Raw genomic sequence first — 6758 nt, 5'->3', positions numbered from 1 at the left:
TCTTTGTCTCTGTCTCTCTCTGTCTATCTTTCTGTCTCTCTCTGTCTCTCTCTATGTCTCTCTGTCTCTCTCTGTCTCCATCACTGTCTCTCTCTGTCTCACTCTCTCACTTTCTGTCTCTCTCACTCTCTCTATGTCTCTCTCTGTCTCTCTCTCTCTGTCTCTCTATATCCCTATCTCAGTCTCTCTCTGTCTCTCTTTCTAACTCTCTCACTCTCTCTCTGTCTCTCTCTTTGTCTCTGTCTCTCTCTCTGTCTCTCTCTGTGTCTCACTCTGTCTCTCTCTGTCTCTTTCTGTCTCTCTCTGTCTCTCTCTGTCTCTTTCTGTTTCTCTGTCTCTCTCTCTGTCTCTATCTGTTTCTCTCTCTTTGTCTCTCTCTGTCTCTCTATGTCTCTCTCTGTGTCTCTCTCTGTCTCTATTTGTGTCTCACTCTCTGTCTCTCTCTTTGTCTCTGTCTCTCTCTTTCTCTCTCTCTGTCTCTCTCTGTCTCTCTCTCTGTCTCTCTCTGTCTCTCTCTCTGTCTCTCTTTCTCTCTATGTCTCTCTCTGTCTCTCTCTCTGTATCTTTCTGTCTAGCTCTTTCTCACTCTGTGTCTCCCTGTGTCTCGCTCTTTATCTCTGTCTCCCTCTGTCTCTCTCTGTCTGTCTCTCTGTCTCTCTCTGTCTCTCTCTCTCTGTCTCTCTCTGTCTCTCTCTTTCTCTCTCTGTGTCTCTCTCTGTCTCACTCTGTCTCTATCTCTGTCTCTATTTCTGTCTCACTCAGTCTATTTCACTCTCTCTCTGTGTCTCTCTGTCTCTCTGTCTCTCTTTCTGTCTCTCTCACTCTCTCTATGTCACTCTCTGTTTCTCATTATGTCTCTCTCTTTCCCTATCTCTGTCTCTCTCTTCCTCTCTCTGTGTCTCTCTCTGTCTCTCTTTCTCTTTCTGTCTCTCTCTGTCTCTTTCTGTCTCTCTCTGTCTCTCTCTGTTTCTCTCTTTGTCTCTCTCTGTATCTCTCTCTTTCTCTCTATATGTATCTCTGTATGTCTCTCTCTGTCTCTCTTTGTCTCTCTCTGTCTCTCTCTCTGTCTCTCTCTATGTCTCTCTGTCTCTTTCTCTGTCTCTCTCTGTGTCTCTCTCTGTCTCTCTCTGTCTCTCTCTGTCTCTTTCTCTCTCCCTCTGTCTCTGTCTCTCTCTGTCTCTCTCTCTGTCTCTCTCTGTTACTATTTTTGTCTCTCTCTGTCTCTTTCTGTCTCTCTCTGTGTCTCTCTCTGTCTCTCTATATCTCTCTCTGTATTTCTCTCTCTGTCTCTCTCTGTCTCTTTCTGTGTCTCTCTCTGTCTCTCTCTGTCTCTATCTCTGTCTCTCTCTGTCTCTCTCTCTGTCTCTCCCTGTATAATTTTGTCTCTCAGTCTCTCTGTCTCTCTCTGTCTCTCTCTCTGTATCTCTCTGTCTAGCTCTGTCTCTCTCTGTGTCTCCCTTTGTCTCGCTCTCTATCTCTGTCTCTCTCTGTCTCTCTCTGTCAATCTCTCTCTCCCTGTCTCTCTCTGTCTCTCTCTGTCTCTCTCTGTGTCTCTCTCTGTCTCTCTCTGTGTCTCTCTCTGTCTCTCTCTCTGTCTCTCTCTGTCTCTCTCTTTGTCTCTGACTCTCTCTCTGTCTCTCTCTTTGTCTCTGACTCTCTCTCTGTCTATCTCTTCCTCTCTCTATGTCTCTCTCTGTCTCTCTCTGTCTCTCTCTGTCTCTTTCTGTCTCTGTCTCTCTCTCTGTCTCTCTCTGTTTCTCTCTCTGTTCTCTCTCTGTATCTCTCTGCCTCTCTCTGTATCTCTCTCTCTGTCTCTCTCTGTCGCTCTCTGTCTTTCTCTGTCTCTCTCAGTCTCTCTCTCTTTGTCTCTTTTCTGTCTCTGTCTGTATCTGTCTGTCTCTCTCTGTCTCTCTCTCTGTCTTTCTTTGTACCTCTCTATTTCTATGTCTCTCTACGTCTCTCTCTCTGTCTCTGTCTGCTCTCTTTGTCTCTCTCTGTCTCTCTCATCTGTCTCTCTCCATCGCTCTCTGTCTCTCTCTATGTCTCTTTATATCCCTATCTCTGTCTCTCTCTGTGTCTCTCTTTCTCTCTCTCTCTGTCTCTCTCTGTGTCTCTCTCTCTGTCAATCTCTTTGTCTCTGTGTCTCTGTTTCTCTCTCTCTGTCTCTCTCTGTCTCTCTCTCTGTATCTCTCTGTCTAGCTCTGCCTCTCTCTGTGTCTCCCTTTGTCTAGCTCTCTATCTCTGTCTCTCTCTGTCTCTCTCTGTCACTCTCTCTCTCTGTCTCTCTCTGTCTCTCTCTCTGTCTCTCTATTTGCCTTTCTCTTTCTCTGTGTCTCTCTCTGTCTCTCTTTATGTCTCTCTCACTCTCTCTCTGTCTCTCTCTGTCTCTCTCTATGTCTCTCTGTATCCCTATCTCTGTCTCTCTCTGTGTCTCTCTCTGTCTCTCTCTGTGTCTCTCTCTGTCTCTCTCTTTGTCTCTCTCTGTCTCTCTCTGTCTGTCTCTCTCCGTCGCTCTCAGTCTCTCGCTATGTCTCTCTCTATCCCTATCTCTGTCTTTCTCTGTCTCTCTCTGTCTCTCTCTGTCTCTCTCTGTGTCTCTCTCTGTCTCTCTCTCTGTCTCTCTCTGTGTCTCTCTCTCTGTCAATCTCTGTGTCTCTGTCTCTCTCTTTCTCTCTCTCTGTCTCTCTCTCTGTCTCTCTCTGTATCTCTCTGTCTAGCTCTGTCTCTCGCTGTGTCTCCCTTTGCCTCATTCTCTATCTCTGTCTTTCTCTGTTTCTCTTTGTCTCTCTGTCTCTCTCTGTCTCTCTCTCTGTATCTCTCTGTCTAGCTCTGTCTCTCTCTGTGTCTCCCTTTGTCTCGCTCTCTATCTCTGTCTTTCCCTGTCTCTCTCTGTCACTCTCTGTCTCTCTCTGTCTCTCTCTGTCTCTCTCTCTGTCTCTCTCTTTGTCTCTCTCTTTGTCTCTCTGTGTCTCTCTCTGTCTCTATTTATGTCTCTCTCACTCTCTCTATGTCACTCTCTGTCTCTCTCTGTGTCTCTCTCTGTCTCTCTCTGTGTCTCTCTCTGTCTCTCTCTGTGTCTCTCTCTGTCTCTCTCTCTGTCTCTCTCTGTCTCTCTCTCTGTCTCTCTCTGTCTCTCTCGTTGTCTCTCTCTGTCTCTCTCTTTCTCTCTGACTCTCTCTCTGTCTCTCTCTTTGTCTCTGACTCTCTCTCTGTCTATTTCTTCCTCTCTCTGTGTCTCTCTGTGTCTCTCTCTTTGTCTCTTTTCTGTCTCTGTCTGTCTCTGTCTGTCTCTCTCTGTCCCTCTCTCTGTCTTTCATTGTCTCTCTCTTTATTTCAATGTCTCACTATGTCTCTCTCTCTGTCTCTCTTTGTCTCTCTCTCTCTCTCTGTCTCTCTCTGTCTCTCTCTGTCTCTCTCTGTCTCTCTCTGTCACTCTATCTGTCTCTCTCTGTCTCTTTCTGTCTCTCTACCTGTATCTCTTTATCTCTCTCTGTCTCTCTCTGTGTCTTTCTTTGTCTCTGTCTCTCTCTGTCTATCTTTCTGTCTCTCTCTATCTCTCTCTATGTCTCTCTCTGTCTCTCTCTGTCTCATCACTGTCTCTCTCTGTCTCACTCTCTCACTTTCTGTCTCTCTCACTCTCTCTATGTCTCTCTCTGTCTCTCTCTCTGTCTCTCTATATCCCTATCTCAGTCTCTCTCTGTCTCTCTTTCTAACTCTCTCACTCTCTCTCTGTCTCTCTCTTTGTCTCTGTCTCTCTCTCTGTCTCTCTCTGTCTCTTATTGTCTCTCTCTGTCTCTCTCTGTCTCTTTCTGTTTCTCTGTCTCTCTCTCTGTCTCTATCTGTTTCTCTCTCTTTGTCTCTCTCTGTCTCTCTATGTCTCTCTCTGTGTCTCTCTCTGTCTCTATTTGTGTCTCACTCTCTGTCTCTCTCTTTGTCTCTGTCTCTCTCTTTCTCTCTCTCTGTCTCTCTCTGTCTCTCTCTCTGTCTCTCTCTGTCTCTCTCTCTGTCTCTCTTTCTCTCTATGTCTCTCTCTGTCTCTCTCTCTGTATCTTTCTGTCTAGCTCTTTCTCACTCTGTGTCTCCCTGTGTCTCGCTCTTTATCTCTGTCTCCCTTTGTCTCTCTCTGTCTGTCTCTCTGTCTCTCTCTGTCTCTCTCTCTCTGTCTCTCTCTCTGTCTCTCTCTTTCTCTCTCTGTGTCTCTCTCTGTCTCACTCTGTCTCTATCTCTGTCTCTATTTCTGTCTCACTCAGTCTATTTCACTCTCTCTCTGTGTCTCTCTGTCTCTCTGTCTCTCTTTCTGTCTCTCTCACTCTCTCTATGTCACTCTCTGTTTCTCATTATGTCTCTCTCTTTCCCTATCTCTGTCTCTCTCTTCCTCTCTCTGTCTCTCTCTCTGTCTCTCTTTCTCTTTCTGTCTCCCTCTGTCTCTTTCTGTCTCTCTCTGTCTCTCTCTGTTTCTCTCTTTGTCTCTCTCTGTCTCTCTCTCTTTCTCTCTATATGTATCTCTGTATGTCTCTCTCTGTCTCTCTTTGTCTCTCTCTGTCTCTCTCTCTGTCTCTCTCTATGTCTCTCTGTTTCTTTCTCTGTCTCTCTCTGTGTCTCTCTCTGTCTCTCTCTGTCTCTCTCTGTCTCTTTCTCTCTCCCTCTGTCTCTGTCTCTCTCTGTCTTTCTCTCTGTCTCTCTCTGTACTATTTTTGTCTCTCTCTGTCTCTTTCTGTCTCTCTCTGTGTCTCTCTCTGTCTCTCTATATCTCTCTCTGTATTTCTCTCTCTGTCTCTCTCTGTCTCTTTCTGTGTCTCTCTCTGTCTCTCTCTGTCTCTATCTCTGTCTCTCTCTGTCTCTCTCTCTGTCTCTCCCTGTATAATTTTGTCTCTCAGTCTCTCTGTCTCTCTCTGTCTCTCTCTCTGTATCTCTCTGTCTAGCTCTGTCTCTCTCTGTGTCTCCCTTTGTCTCGCTCTCTATCTCTGTCTCTCTCTGTCAATCTCTCTCTCTCTGTCTCTCTCTGTCTCTCTCTGTCTCTCTCTGTGTCTCTCTCTGTCTCTCTCTGTGTCTCTCTCTGTCTCTCTCTCTGTCTCTCTCTGTCTCTCTCTTTGTCTCTCTCTGTCTCTCTCTTTGTCTCTGACTCTCTCTCTGTCTCTCTCTTTGTCTCTGACTCTCTCTCTGTCTATCTCTTCCTCTCTCTATATCTCTCTCTGTCTCTCTCTGTCTCTCTCTGTCTCTTTCTGTCTCTCTCTGTCTCTCTCTGTCTCTTTCTGTCTCTGTCTCTCTCTCTGTCTCTCTCTGTTTCTCTCTCTGTTCTCTCTCTGTATCTCTCTGCCTCTCTCTGTATCTCTCTCTCTGTCTCTCTCTGTCGCTCTCTGTCTTTCTCTGTCTCTCTCAGTCTCTCTCTCTTTGTCTCTTTTCTGTCTCTGTCTGTACCTGTCTGTCTCTCTCTGTCTCTCTCTCTGTCTTTCTTTGTCCCTCTCTATTTCTATGTCTCTCTACGTCTCTCTCTCTGTCTCTGTCTGCTCTCTTTGACTCTCTCATCTGTCTCTCTCCATCGCTCTCTGTCTCTCTCTATGTCTCTTTATATCCCTATCTCTGTCTCTCTCTGTCTCTCTCTGTGTCTCTCTTTCTCTCTCTCTCTGTCTCTCTCTGTGTCTCTCTCTCTGTCAATCTCTTTGTCTCTGTGTCTCTGTTTCTCTCTCTCTGTCTCTCTCTGTCTCTCTCTCTGTATCTCTCTGTCTAGCTCTGCCTCTCTCTGTGTCTCCCTTTGTCTAGCTCTCTATCTCTGTCTCTCTCTGTCTCTCTCTGTCACTCTCTCTCTCTGTCTCTCTCTGTCTCTCTCTCTGTCTCTCTATTTGCCTTTCTCTTTCTCTGTGTCTCTCTCTGTCTCTCTTTATGTCTCTCTCACTCTCTCTCTGTCTCTCTCTGTCTCTCTCTATGTCTCTCTGTATCCCTATCTCTGTCTCTCTCTGTGTCTCTCTCTGTCTCTCTCTGTGTCTCTCTCTGTCTCTCTCTTTGTCTCTCTCTGTCTCTCTCTGTCTGTCTCTCTCCGTCGCTCTCAGTCTCTCGCTATGTCTCTCTCTATCCCTATCTCTGTCTTTCTCTGTCTCTCTCTGTCTCTCTCTGTCTCTCTCTGTGTCTCTCTCTGTCTCTCTCTCTGTCTCTCTCTGTGTCTCTCTCTCTGTCAATCTCTGTGTCTCTGTCTCTCTCTTTCTCTCTCTCTGTCTCTCTCTCTGTCTCTCTCTCTGTATCTCTCTGTCTAGCTCTGTCTCTCGCTGTGTCTCCCTTTGTCTCGCTCTCTATCTCTGTCTTTCTCTGTTTCTCTCTGTCTCTCTGTCTCTCTCTGTCTCTCTCTCTGTATCTCTCTGTCTAGCTCTGTCTCTCTCTGTGTCTCCCTTTGTCTCGCTCTCTATCTCTGTCTTTCCCTGTCTCTCTCTGTCACTCTCTGTCTCTCTCTGTCTCTCTCTGTCTCTCTCTCTGTCTCTCTCTTTGTCTCTCTCTTTGTCTCTCTGTGTCTCTCTCTGTCTCTCTTTATGTCTCTCTCACTCTCTCTATGTCACTCTCTGTCTCTCTCTGTGTCTCTCTCTGTCTCTCTCTGTGTCTCTCTCTGTCTCTCTCTGTGTCTCTCTCTGTCTCTCTCTCTGTCTCTCTCTGTCTCTCTCTCTGTCTCTCTCTGTCTCTCTCGTTGTCTCTCTCTGTCTCTCTCTTTCTCTCTGACTCTCTCTCTGTCTCTCTCTTTGTCTCTGACTCTCTCTCTGTCTATTTCTTTCTCT

Source organism: Mus caroli, unplaced genomic scaffold, assembly GCF_978045245.1.
Source record: "Mus caroli unplaced genomic scaffold, Mus_caroli_1 scaffold_21, whole genome shotgun sequence".
NCBI lineage: Eukaryota > Metazoa > Chordata > Mammalia > Rodentia > Muridae > Mus > Mus caroli.
Note: the sequence above shows the minus strand (reverse complement) of the source record.